This window comes from Onychostoma macrolepis, chromosome 09 (genome assembly GCF_012432095.1).
Source record: "Onychostoma macrolepis isolate SWU-2019 chromosome 09, ASM1243209v1, whole genome shotgun sequence".
In the NCBI taxonomy this organism is placed as follows: Eukaryota; Metazoa; Chordata; class Actinopteri; order Cypriniformes; family Cyprinidae; genus Onychostoma; species Onychostoma macrolepis.
Genome location: NC_081163.1, coordinates 6,789,290 through 6,804,267, shown reverse-complemented (window position 1 = coordinate 6,804,267; position 14,978 = coordinate 6,789,290). Strand labels below are relative to the sequence as shown.

The 14,978-nt window shown below is 36.1% G+C and overlaps 1 protein-coding gene across 2 annotated transcripts in view; it reads left to right on the top strand.

The window, feature by feature from the left end:
* adarb1b (adenosine deaminase RNA specific B1b) overlaps positions 1-14,978 on the top strand; it is a 178,034-nt gene that overhangs the window by 40,902 nt on the left and 122,154 nt on the right. Inside the window, exon 1 of one of the 2 annotated variants that reach the window (XM_058786457.1) lies at positions 6,581-6,605. The exons of the other annotated variant lie outside the window; for it this stretch is intronic. The gene's annotated coding sequence lies outside the window, so the exon portion shown is untranslated. Of the gene's footprint in view, positions 1-6,580; positions 6,606-14,978 lie in introns of those variants that run through there. 2 annotated transcript variants of the gene reach the window in all.

The window sequence follows — 14,978 nt, the reverse complement described above, 5'->3', positions numbered from 1 at the left end:
CGACCCTAAATCACCAGCTCATATAAATAAAGGCCTCTACACACGCACACTAGGAGCTTCAGTGTGGGCCCTGACCCTCACTAACAGGCATGGGATTATGGTTGTAAACGTACGACACTGGAGAAGCTGTAAAAGTCAGGCGTTGAAGGGGTATGGAAGCCCTCTCCTAATTCCCTGTGCAGTTTTAGAGCTTGTAAAAGCCTGTTCTTCGCTGGCAGAGCACAGACAGGCCCATATCATACAAATCATACAGCTGATGCGGTTTCGTTTCATGAGTGTGGCTTCTCTACTTTATTAAACATGGCTCACTTACAGTCTTTTTTATATTTAGACCATCTGGGAAAGATTTAGTGATAAAATAAACATTTGCAATTAATTTTCTCAAAGCTCCAGTGGTGAAACAGTCCATTCAGTCTGGTCGGTTTTCATTAAAAATAAAAAGTATGAAATACAAGACTGCATTTATTTGATGAGAAATATATTAAAAATATCTATTTTTAAAATTTAATATGATATACTTAAATTTTTAAATCTCATTTTGTCTCATCATATTTTCTGACCATTTATGATTTGTTTTTTATGTATGTACATTTAAGTGTAGAAAATGTTTTAGATTACTTTTGATCTAAAATATGTCATTCTTTGTTAGGGGAACTGGGGTTCTTGAGGTTTGTGAGTTGATGAAAAGCTTTTCGAAGACTTTTCGAATGTATAAAATTAGAATTTTAAAAAGTAAAATTTAAGAAAGGAAAAAGGTTTTAGGGTGAATCAAATTATGAATAATTAACTGTCATTGTATGTATGTAGTCATGTAAACTATCATGTAATCTCATGTAATAAAAAGTAACTGTAATCTGATTATGAACAGTTTAAAATGTAATCTAATTACAAGTATCTCATTTTTGTAATCTGATTATGTAATCCAGATTACATATAATCAGTTACTACGCAGCACTGTGTGTGTTGAAATATGTATTGTGTGAAATAGAATGCTGCATTTATGTGATCAAAAATAGAGTGAAATTGTTCAATAATATTGTGAAAGTATTTTAAAATGTTGTTGCATTTATTTGATGACTAAAAAGTTTGCATTAAAAAGCAGCATTTTCTGAAATATAAAAAATGTCTTTACTGTAACTTTTAATCAATTTAATGTGACCTTGCTAAATAAAAATATTGATTTCTTTGATTTAAAAAAAATATATTTTAATAAAAAAAACGTGAGAATCTGGGTGCCGAACATAAACTTCTTGTTTTGTACTGAACAAGCATGTATTTTTGCTGATAATAATGTGTTATTTGGCCATTTTATCCCAAAGGATCACTATTTAATATTTCAGCACTTCTTTTTCCCCCCTTCTTCTTAAATATTTAGTTTTATTTGAAAACACATTACAGATGTATCAATGTGTTGCAAGCACATTTTGACATGTTGACTTTAATGTCCTTGGAGCAGCATCACAAGTTACAAACAGGCACAAATCTTGTGTTTTGAAAGGCTGCTCTCTCTTTCTAGCACTGCAGAAACGTTTAATCTCTCAACTGGCTCGGCTGATGTACGGCAAGCTCAAACCTAATATTTTCTTTGCTTAAGGTCATGGAGAGACTTTAATAATTAATGCGTGTGCTTCCTAAATATTTTTTCACCCCCTCAAGACCATCAGTTCAGCATGTGGTGATGACTTTCAATTACGAGCTGCATTCTCCAGTCAAATGTCTCTGGGCTCGGACAGACTTTTTTGGAAACCCTTTGGAGTTGATGTGTCAGAGATGAAGTGGGCGTCGGTTAATTAGCCAGCCAATGAGCTGAGACGCTGGAGTGAGTGTCATTTTGAGAGGCAGCTCTTTCAGGGGACCGTGGCGGCTGTGAGCTGCTGTCAGTTGCTCTAATGCTGATAGTTGTGATTGATAGTTTGGTTGGAGTTATTTGTCAGCCTCCATCCCTAGATGTGACATTTTGGTATTTGGTTCTGATGCTGTTGAAGCATGAAGATAAGTGGGCTTCATTCTTTGCCTGCTGTTGGGCTGATGCTCTTTTTAGTCAACCAATTTAAAATATCTGTGAATTGCAACATATTTTATTTTTTTTAATCTGACATATTTCCGTCACTCACTTCCCTGTCACTTTATTTATTTTATTTTATTTTTCCCGACATGCATATATATTTATTGTTGTATTCCTGAATTGAATTACTTTCATTCAGCTGAGCAAGAGCATAATTAATTCATAGGTATCTTCTCCAAAAACTCTTTTCCCAGCCTGCACTGGGAAATCAATGCCCATGAATCTAAATGTCAAATATTTTTTTAGCTGCGCAATGCATGACTCACTAAAACTTTTCACCTCTAGTTCAGGACACTCCTGCCAATCAGCTTCCAGTTCATTCCACACCTACGTGAGACTTGACCGTATTCAGAAATCATTGACCACTTTTCATGCATATCATTTTTAAACTATGGTCTATATTCGAGTTATCCCATTTATTCTGAGGAGATTTCATAGCTGTTGGAATGTTAAAGACACTTTCCATAAATAGTTTTTTTTTTTAACTTTGAAATGTTTCTTTGCGTTCATTCGTTCATTCATTCGTTCGTTCAACTTGAATGTAGTCATACATTTGATGTTTAAAACTTTCTACTTGTCATGCTATGCTAACTTTCTGTTAGTTAATAATACTTAGTGTGTTTATTATACTTAATTAGTGTGTTAATTATACTTAAATTTTCTTTTCATTTTTCTTTCTTTTCTTTTGTGTTTTATTTTACTTCACATGTAAACACAGTTATTGCTGATCTCTTATTGGTTAGAATGAGGCAGATGTCTCTGAAGTCAAGTCTCACGTCTTTGTTCTATTTATTAGCAACAGTTCTTTCAGCTAGTTTCAGCATAACACAAATGAAAGAAATCTCATATAAACAAACTAAGGCTTTGCCTGTGCTCTTTTTCAATTTAAAATTAGAGGCAACCACTGTGTTTTAAACACAACTCAATACAAACAAAGAGGCTGCATACATGCAGCATGAGCAGTTTTTAATCTAAATTGGATTGTATAATTTTGAAATTCGAAGCAAAAACTAAATGGTCTGACTTTAGTTTTGTGAAACTATTCGACATAAAACATCTGCATGAAACAAAACAGCAGACGGGCTGAATTAGAACGCTGATTCACTCTCTGCCAGCAGGTGGCGCTTGAACAGCAATTAAACATCGTTTCCTTGGTTGCTGCTGTAAACAAAGCAGCACTGCAGTTATGAACACTACTTTTAATATGCATTATACAGAGGCAAGATGAAAAGAAAATACCGTCTAAACTTTTCTAAAGATAGCTAGTTCCCCTCAGAGATATATTCATATAAACTCCCATACCAAATGACTTGCATTTTTCACGAGTCAGCTGTTCACACTCTCAGAAATAAAGGTACAAAACCTTTTCAAAAGGTACATGTTTGTACCTAAAGGGTCCATTTTGGTACCTTAAAGGTACATATTAGTACTTAAAGTGTACATATTTGAACCTAACGGCTCGTTTCCACTGAGCGGTACGGTTCGGTACGGTATGCAATTATGTCCGTTTCCATTGTTAGAAGTTGTGAATGGTACCAAAATAGCGAACTGAACCGTACCTCCCCAAAAGGGTGGAGCTAAACTCACTGCAGAATGTTGATCGATTGACTACAATCGTCACTTGTGCGTGATACAAGGGGATAAAGCTTCTCCTTCACTTGTTCCGCTCTGCTGTGTTCGGCTTATGTGCGCAAACACAAAAAAAAAAGTGTATTTTATAATTTTATATTTTCACACAGACAAGCCGTTTCTCAATATGCGTTCTTGTTTGTTCTTGTGGACTTGTCAAACATCATTGCCCAAAAACCCACGTACATTTCAAAATATTACTGTTATTGTGTCATGAAATGTAGTTTTAAGAGTTTTTCAGGCGAGAATGTAGTTGTTTATTACTCAAATCTGCGGTTTATTTATAAAGAGACCGCCTATTTGAAAATTTGCCATGCCGATTTCGGAGCTCCAGGCGATCAGCGGGTGCTCAGTGCTCATGTATCCGCTGAGAGCAACCTTACGCTCGGCTAGTCCTTCCGACATTTGCCGCTGGCTCTGATGTCTCTGTAGTGATTAAACATGAGATACAATTCGTTGTGTGTATATTTAACAGGCATTCGTGGTCTCATGAATCTATTATTTGTTCCTGGTCATATCGTTTTGACTGAGCACAAAGTTTAACTTTATATTTATTTTGAACTTTACCGTAGTAGCATACGTTTGACTGAATTGTTCTTTTGTCTTTATTTCCTCTTATATAAGCCTCTTATACTTTGTACTTGCACTTTTATAATGGCTATTATTGTTCATTAAAACTGACATAAAAGAAGCAGAGTTGTGCTTATAGTCGCACTTTATTGTCGATCGTTACTTTCCGGCATACACCACTCCTATCAAGTAAGGGTACTGTAGGCAGTGGAAACGCAAGCTACAGTAGATCAGAGTGTTCGGTCCCGAACTGTACCGTACTGTACTGACCCGGAAACCCTTTGGAGTTGATGTGTCAGAGATGTACTGTTCAAAAGTGTACCTTTTGAAAAGGTACCGCCCCAGTGACAGCTTTTGTACCTTTATTTCTGAGAGTGCACGAGTCCAAGTCAAGTCCCAAGTCTTTATTTATGCAACTTAAGTGCGACTCGGGTCTCCATCTCTGGAATGAGGTTCCAGAGAGTGTATGTTCAGTCAGCTGAGTGTAGTCCTTATGATTTAATGCACTTGTTCTCAAACTTTCACGCAGGTTCATCTTTCCGAGGCATTAGACTGATGGATGTCCGCTGTCAGTGCTAGTGCCAGTGATGCTCCTGGGCATGACAGAGAGAGAGAGATCTCTTTAATTGAGCAAGAAAACATGACTTTGGCTTTGCTCAGGGTGATTTGGACATAAAGACAGTGTTTCTGCATACTCAGTGAACCAGGATAATGCTGAGGTGTCTTCTCTCTCACTGAACTTAATGCAGTATAGAAATATATGCACACATTGTCTGCCTTAATAAATGGCTATAGAATTGTCTCTTTTTTTTTCTTCTTTTTATTAGATCAAAGTAGTATAGAATTTTACTGTTTGTTTGTTTGTTTGTTTGAAGTATTATGAAAATAATTGATATTGATTATGAATAATAATCATTAATGATTAGTGCAGATTTACTTTTCCACATAGCATGCATTATGCGATTATGCTCTGTGAAGCATGCATATATGCAATACTTTAATATCAAGGTATTTAGGTATTAGGACTTGTTATCTTGAGATTCTGCCTACATAGACGGCTTACTATGTTTTGTAACTTTGTAAAACAAAGATGTCTTGAAAGTACCAGTTATATTTAATGTAGATGGAGAATATGCAGAATTGATACCCATAATGCACTTGGTCTTCCATGATTTTCTGTATTATTACTCTTTGATCTGATCTTCTGCTGTCAGATGTGAAAGATAAAAAACAAGTCGTTTACACTTGAGATTGAGTGTTTGTTTTCTCATATATTGATGATTAGTGCGTGTCTGAGAGCTGTGGAGAGAGGCATGTTTTCTGCATTATGTTGAATGTATGCTGATGTGCCTTGAGGGAAAACAAGCCGTTGAGCGCAGACTGATTGCTCATCATATGCACATTTTTCTAATTGATATTAATTGATTTAATGATCTGTGCATTTACACTCAGGGCTTTCCCTGTTCCACTTTTTATTCCGAATGTTTTTGAATAGGGAAAAAAAAAAAATTATTTGTTTTTATTTTATTTGTTTCCCCGCATGTCACATAACCAATAACCAGCATTAGAGAACATGCAAATGTCGTGTTAAATTATTGAATTATTAACTTTATTTTAACAAGATTTTCGGTCAAAGAGGTTTGGCTGACAAAAAGTTTGGGGATTAATGTATTTATATATTAAAAAATTCTTCTTTGTTTACATGTTTCTCAGTCATGTATGCAAATTAGGGCTGGGCAGTATGAGCAAAAATTAATATCTGGGTATTTTTTGGCTGATTTGCGGTATACGGTATATATCTCAGTATTTTGTATTTAGATTAAACAAATAAAGTGAATGTAAGCATGAAGGCATATATTATGTGCAAAAAAAAAGGGTTAAAATCGCATTACTTTCTAACATTGTAACATTGCAATCTAAAAACAAAAATAAATGCTTTTAAAGCAGAAGTTAAATTTACTAAACTAAAAATGAAAATAATACAAATGCACAGACTAATTGAGTAAAAAGGCTATTTTGATTACTGCATTACAGTCACTTTACAGTTAGTGCTGTCATACAAATACACTTACTTGTAGGTTTCAAATTCTACATATGTCACATATATTGTCCAACTACAAATATTTCAGCAAAATGTATATTTTAGTCAGAGTTATTGCGCTCCTATTTCATTGTGCTCTTTATTTGGCGCGCATGCGCGCTGCGGCGCTCGTTCTTAATGAAGTCTGCGAAGTTTAGCGGAGAATCGCAAAGCAAAAGCTCATGCACTTCTGACAGCAAAATTGAAATATTTCCATGGCTTTCTAACAACATTTACAGATGAATAATATACCTGTGAAATGTAAGTTATGCATTAAGGAAAACAGCACATCTCAAACACATTAAACAGCGCGAGTAGCATCTCTGTCAGCCTCACACGCAGCCTTTCTATATCTGACGGGGCGAGCGCGAGCTGCTTTAAACTGAAACAATAGGCTACTATATCTTACTAGTTTTTTAAAGCCCTTCATATAAAGCTTGTCACATGTTTAGAACAAATTGTATTATGCACTTTCTCCGCAGCAGTTCATTGTGTCCTCCCTCTCCTCATATTTTTTCAGATGCGCTCATCAAATTACTGTATATCGATATTAACGGTATTGCTTCATACCGTATCGCTTATAAAAAATGTATCGATATATCATGCAAACTCGATATACCACCCAGCCCTAATGCAAATGAATCATTGCTTTGGAATTTTGATTCATTTTTAAACAAACAGTTTGAACTGATATATTGGTGATTCTCAGAAGTTGTGTGCATGTTGTTGTTGTTTTTGGACCTGTCAGTGCTTCTCTCACACTTTCTGTCAGCATGTTTCTCAGTCTGTCTGTGTCTCTCTTTTTGTGCTGTTTTTGCGTTTGCTAGTCTACTGGGAAGTTTTTGTTCTTTGGATTTGAAAAGTGGCGAATGGCCACTGTCACTCCATCAGAGCGAAGGGCACCACCGGGGGAAATGAACAAAAATCTTCTATTCTTTGTTGGTCAGCAGATTGAAAGTGACATGAGTTTGTGTCGATTGCAGCAGTTTCAGAAATTTAGCTGAGAAATTGACCATTTAGACTTCAAATTGGTTGAGCTGTCAAGATGGGATAAGAGAGGTCTGTTTACAATTTAATAGGGTTTGGTTGTAAATAATTACAATTTTCCTTTTTGAATAAAAAGGATATAGCTATGCAGTGAGATATTAGAATATCAGAACCTATTATTTCTAAACACCAAAACAAGGTACTGTTATTCTGGTTTGTGTATAATTATTATTGTTTAATTTCGTGTGGTAATGAATATACCACAGTTACTGTTGATAGAGGCTAACTTGCATTGAGCCCAAAATATTTCTTTACTAACTTCTTTTACTTTAATAAATAATGGCATGAACTCTGGCTCTTGCATGAATAAACCACAGCGTTTCCTCAAGGTCATGTCAGTCTCTTTGAGGAACGCGTCTTGAGGTACAGAAGGATGTAAGAGTTTCAGGTTTGTCACTTGTCCTGTTGAACCAGTGTTACATTTCCAATACATCTGTTTAGTTGACATGTATTTCTATGCCTTGTAAACTCGTGGATTTAACTCGTTTCGTTTATTGAACGTTATTGTTGCAAATTCTGCTGATTTAAGCATTGTCTAGACTTAGAAAATGACAATCCAAATCAAAAGGTCCATGTGAAATATATTATCACTTTTTTTCTATTCTGTTAAAAACTGTATTCAGTGCTATTATTATTGTTATTTTAAAATTTTATTATTATTAATATCATTTATTAATTTGTTTCTTAATTTTTGTTTTTCATTTTCTGGGCTTGGTGCAGATTTTATGGAATAAATTGAAATATGATAGCTTAAAGCATGATCAAATTAGCCACAATATTAAATAAGCAAACATGCAATAGGCTAAAGATGTATAGAAATTAGTGAATGACAGAGATTCCAACTGGAATTTTGTGTGGCCTTGGATCTGTGGGGGCCTGTGTTGGATCTGTTTTATGCATTCCATGCTATCGTTTTTCAGAAAAAAACAAAAACAAAAAAAATTCTAATTTTATGAATGTAATGGAATTGCAATAATAGTTAGGACTGTATAAATTCCAGTTCACTGTAAAAAATGAAATTTCAAGGCAACTTGCTGCACAGCTTTTTTTGAGTTTACTCAACTTTGGACCAAGTAAAGTCACATGTCTCTTTTTTTGTTCAGCTAACACAGTTTTGTTCGTTAAAGACTTGTAATGCTTTTCCAATGCGTCTCAAATTATGTTCAGTGAACTTTTTTTACTTGTTTACAAATGACACGTTAATGGATAAGTTAGTCTAATAAGTAGACAATATTATCTTTGTTTGTAAGACAAATTACAAGACCAAGATATCCAGAAAACGAACAAAAGTGGTTGAACATACTCTAGGCCTCAAAACTCAGAACGGTGGCAATCAACAAATGTTAAAAAGATGAGCCCTTTACATCACAGTACAACAAATAACTAACAATAATGATAAAACAACCACAAAAAAGTTTAAATGAAATCAGCAAACAGCAAAACAATAATCCTATAACAGTAACTGCATAAATGCATTCATGCTGAAATGCATGCTGGGAACTCACAAAGCCTTAACATTTCAACAATATGAAATTCTTTGTTCAGACAACTGTGTTTGACTAGTTGGGACAACATTTGGGGTAATTTTGTTGGTCTGACAAGGGTTTTTATATAGTTTCAAGAAAATAGCATTTTTTAGTATATGAGACTAAAAAGGTTTCGTAAACTGGAAAATGTGCAGTTGCATTTTTTTTTTTTACAGTGTTGTTACTGAATTTTTATTTATTTTGTATTATTTTGGGGGTAAAAATAACCTTAATCACTGTACACAGGTTTTTTTGGAAGCATCTGTTTAGAATGAGTTGAAAATGACAATCAAAACAGGCTCTTCTTTATTTTTATTTTATATATATTTTTTAAAACTGTGTGGAATGTGTTATTAACTGCAGAGATTGCTGAATTCTTATAAGTAGTTGATTGCATTGTCAGTCTATATTTAGTGTGTAAATGTGCAAGATTCCATGTGTGGATTTATTTATTAATTTAATTGTTTTCAAATGACAAGTAAAAATGCTGACATGTTGGCAGAGCCAATGAAAATCTGGACTACAAGCCTGATGGGGTCCAACAGAAAAATATCCTTACTGTCATCTTTATCTTCTCTTCCTCCTCTTCTCCTCTCCCTCTCTCCAACACTCTCATCACTTTCTCATTCAGCTTTTTTTTTTTTCTCCTCTGCCCACATGAAGTGCATTTATCCTCTGGGATTGGGGGAGGGAAGCTGTCACAGGGTGAAATGCTTGGGCAAATGCAGTGTTCCATGTTAGGAAAGGCGCAGCTCCGTATGCATGCGTGCGTGTGTGTGTGTGTGTGTGTGTGTGTGTGTGTGTGTGTGAGACGTGTGTGGCTTCTGAAGCCAAAGATATGTCACCCACTTATGTCGCTTACGTCGTTTCGATAGGTTAAAACGCTACTACTCTATAATTAATCCTGAATGAAATTCATGTGTGTTTATTCAAGCGAAACAACTCTGCATGTGAATCCAGACATGCACTGTGAAGTGCAAATGTTTCCAAAGAACAATCAGGCTTTTGTGTGCTTTGGCCTGAATTTTTTCAGGACTTTGCTTTAGCTATTTCTGCCGCGGCGCTGGAAGAGAGCAGTCAGTCAATATTTAATTTCATGTTTTATTGAGATCAATACAACATATTGACATCTCTAAGAGATTTTGTCTGTTGAATGGCTCGCAGGTGGAGGCTCAATAGACGCTCCGTGCCATTTGAAGGAGAGCGCGATGGACTGGCCCAAAGTCATTTAATAAAGCGTCTTTCATCTGGCTTTACTTTAGTACGACTGGGGATGGCTTTCACTCAGCCAAGTCGATTAAATTAAGTTCCATCGTGGACTGATAAAGTAAAGCAGTAAAAAGACCGCAACTCATGGCCTTGAGTGGCTTATTGCTGTTGCTGCTGTTTTATAAAAGCAAGATGATCAAAGGCATTGATGTTCAATTAATACTTTATCATAATAAATGGAATAAACTAATTATATGAAATAAATATATGTATATAAATAATCAAGAAGAAAATACCGTTCAAAGTTTTTTTTTTTTTTTGGAACAAAGTTTTATGCTCACCAATGCTACATTTATGTGATTACAAATCGTAAAATAATATTACATTTTAAAATAACAGTTTTCTATGCAAATATATTTTAAAATGTAATATGTTCCTGTGATACAAAGCTGTATTTCCAGCATCATTACTCCAGTCTTCAGTGTCGCATGATCCTTCAGAAATAATTCTAATATGCTGATTTGGTGCCCAAAAAAATATTTCTGAGTATTATCAATGTTGAAAACTGTTGTGCTGCTTCATATTGAACGGAAAAGTTAAAAAGAACAGCATTTATATAAAATAAGTGTTTTGTAACGTTATAAATGTCCTTAATGTCCTTATCAAGTTAATGCGTCTTTGAGGAATAAAATGATTAATTGTTTAAAAAAAAATTTGTACTATTTAGTTGAAATAATTACTTATTAAAATATCATCTTTGGTTATGAAATATATTTTAATTCAGGTAGGTAGGTAGAGATGGATAGATGGATAGTTAGAAAAGAGACTTCCTGTTCTCTGTCTGTTTTGCCATCTAGTTTTTTTTTATAGACAGGAGGATATTTATATACACACACAGACACTCAAATTACAAGTTAAAGAGTTGTAACGGTGGTGATGGGTTCATCGGAAGTTTAATTTTCCTGAGCTCAGTCCTCCTGACCTTAAAATAGGAGTCACAACCTTTGTTTGTTCATTATAGTCCTCAGTGGCGGGAGAGGTTGTGTCTGCCTCCGTTCACATCCGTTTCTTTGCTTGAGTGTAGAGTCCTCCGTGAGCGCCATGTCTGCCCGTCTCCGTTTGTGGGTCATGATGGAAGATGTTGCATTTGATAATGGCTGGCGTGTTATGGAGCGTTTCGTATACGTAATCCCTCATGGGGAATTGATGTGGATATAGTAACAGCCCGTGGTGCTCTACATTAAGGGTCTCTCTAACTTGCATCCTGAAGGGGGATGGGAGAAACAGGGCACTGTCCTGGTTTTTAGCAGCTTGCTGGCTGCCGGCAGCATTGACGTCTTTCGCTGTGGCTTGTGGTGGGGTGATGGACTGTTGGGCAAGAGGAGAGCAGGGCCTGTGTGTGTGAGTTTTCTGCGTCTTAGACGTGGGAAAGATCATAGTGAGATAACGGTGATGGATGCTTCTAAGTAGGATTGAGCAATCATGTTAAATATTTGAAAAGTAAAAGCAACATTATGCATGTCACTAGACTAGTTTGGCAGTCTTTGCTTGTTTTGTGGTTATGAGAATGTCAACATTTTTTAATTTAATTTGAGTCTTAATAAGATGTAGTAATAATATGCACAGTGTAAATGTATACTTTGTCGTATGCATTGATTGACTGTCACTTATCAAACTGAATGCGTTTTTCATGTGTGATTTCATTGCATCAGCCACTCAGATTTAAATTTTCTTTTGAATATTAATAGCGTTTATGTGAAATATTTCTTATTAGACAGAGTGTTGAGTCAACTCTGGGTTTTTCTCCCGTTTTGCAGAACAAAATCACCTCTGCTGTGTTTATCGTAACAGAGCCAGATTCCTGTCCTCACTTGTCTTGTCATGATTTCCCAGATCATCATTAAAATGACAAAAATGAATGTGTAAATTTGATTTTTATAGGTTTTTGCTTGTTTGTTTTAGATTCACTCATAGGCTGGCTGTCATGTCTTTGTCAAATTAGATTTGCGTAATTTCTGTAGAACATTTTTCACTGCTTTCAGCTGCTAGCAAAGAGTTATTTACCCTTGGTCACTTCTTCATGTATTTTTACACGTGCAACTGTAATAAAATATTGGCCGATAGATACTGATAAGCTGATAATTATTTCTGTGTTATGGCCAATTTAAAGTTCCCATATTGTCAAAACTGAAATTTCCTGGCTTTTTTCATGATAACTGAGGCTATGTAACTACCATATAAGTTTCGAAACAGTCAATCCGCGGTAAAGTGCACATGGCCCGCATAAAGTAGCTGTGCCTTTTCTCGAGCCCTTGTGACCGTAAAAATGTGATGTCCGAACTACTCAGTCACCGCCTTCAGTCACCATCCCGAGCACCACCCACTGTCCTTTTAACAAACTCCCAGACATCATCGCGTCCATGCCATTGCTGAACAACAACAACACGGAATCATGTCCGCTGCGCGTCGGGTGGTTCTTCGCCTCCACGTCGTGCATTCAAATCGTTTAATGCACAGCTAGCCGTTGATTATCCCTTACTTATACCGCAAATATATATCCTTAAGGACATCAAAACCTAAAATAAAACTCCAGAAAGGTGTACAATATGGGACCTTTAAATTCTATACTGTACGGTCTAAATTAGGGATGCACGATATTGGATTTTTGGATAGTTTTCATCTCATTTTGACTGATAGCCAATGCCTATACCGATATATGATTATTTTTTAATTTTGGTTAGTTTTTAACCAGAACTTATTTGTTAGAATTAAATAAACAATAATAAAGTTCTTTTATAATGACAGTACATTGAAGATTTGAAAATAACTATAAATAAACTATATATTAATCACTGTATTTATTTCTGAAAGATGCAATGGTAACCTTAACATTTTATTTTATGATTTAACATTTGTAAATGATCCAGAGCAAAAGAGTTGTAAAATTCTGAAAATCTTTTAGAGCTCATAAACAAGGTTTTTGAAGCGACATGTTTAAACTTAGTTGTTGTTGTGTATTATTGTTGTTTAATAGTTTATTTTCATTTTTTACTATAGTAGCGGTAGTTTCTTTCTTTCTTTCTTTCTTTCTTTCTTTCTTTCTGTGTGAGTCTCCCACAAATCGTGGACCATCTCTGTTTCCTGAAAACATGACCTCCATCTGAACGCCTGTGTCCCGCACAGAGCTGAGCCATGTGGAATACAGGTTTTTTGAGAAGATCCAGATCATCTCCAGAGTCACGTCCGTTGCCTGAACTCTCAGTGCGAAGGTAGATCAGCACCAGATTACACTGATGCTTTTCATTTATTCAGAATGTGCCATGCTGGAATAGTGAGCATTGCTTCAGGTGACCCAGGATGCAGCATAAGTGAATCGGTATGTGAGAGGAGGGCCTCTTGTTTGCAGAACAGCACACGCTATCGACACCGACAGCAAACCTCTGCAATCCATTTACAGCACCGGACCCAATCGATCCCGCTTTTGCATCGGGTTGTAGTTGTTCAGTGGTGAAGGCTACTAGATTGCACCCTGAATTCATTCATCTGCTGACGTCTGTGGATAGGAAGAGCTGCCTGGACATTGAGACTGCAGTGATGTCCGTGAGCACACTAAACGTAGCATTGAAGTCAAGGCCGGGCCGGAGAATCAATGCAGTTGCAGACTGCTAATGATGGCCTCTCAAGGGAATAGATGCTCGCATGTAAATGAGACCTGCTTCTCTTTCGGTAATGAGTTGGTGAGCGTTTCTGTTGTGTTGAGTCAGTGGTGTCAGTATGAAAGGCCAAGACCTCTTTTTTTTTTCTGTGAAAGGTGTGTTCACACTGACAGCGCTTAAATAGCCTAATGTAGGTGAGTTGCTGCTCATTTGCATGAGGTAAAAAAAAATACTGACTTCTGGCTAATTTGTCAGTGAGTCACAGTTTTATGGTGCATTTTTAGAAAGATAACTATTGGGTGTCTTGAGCACTCTTTAACTCATTTTATGACACTGCATACTGAATTATGGGGCAATTTCAAATTATATTATATATATATATATATATATATATATATATATATATATATATATATATATATATATATATATATATAATATACAGTGGAGTACGGAAAGTATTCAGACCCCTTAAATTTTTCACTCTTTGTTATATTGCAGCCATTTGCTAAAATCATTTGTTCATTTTTTCCTCATTAATGTACACACAGCACCCCATATTGACAGAAAAAACTGAATTGTTGACATTTTGCAGATTTATTAAAAAGAAAAACTGAAATATCACATGGTCCTAAGTATTCAGACCCTTTGCTGTGACACTCATATATTTAACTCAGGTGCTGTCCATTTCTTCTGATCATCCTTGAGATGGTTCTACACCTTAATTTGAGTCCAGCTGTGTTTGATTATACTGATTGGACTTGATTAGGAAAGCCACACACCTGTCTATATAAGACCTTACAGCTCACAGTGCATGTCAGAGCAAATGAGAATCATGAGGTCAAAGGAACTGCCTGAAGAGCTCAGAGACAGAATTGTGGCAAGGCACAGATCTGGCCAAGGTTACAAAAACATTTCTGCTGCACTTAAGGTTCCTAAGAGCACAGTGGCCTCCATAATCCTTAAATGGAAGACGTTTGGGACGACCAGAACCCTTCCTAGAGCTGGCCGTCCGGCCAAACTGAGCTATCGGGGAGAAGAGCCTTGGTGAGAGGTAAAGAAGAACCCAAAGATCACTGTGGCTGAGCTCCAGAGATGCAGTCGGGAGATGGGAGAAAGTTGTAGAAAGTCAACCATCACTGCAGCCCTCCACCAGTCGGGGCTTTATGGCAGAGTGGCCCGACGGAAGCCTCTCC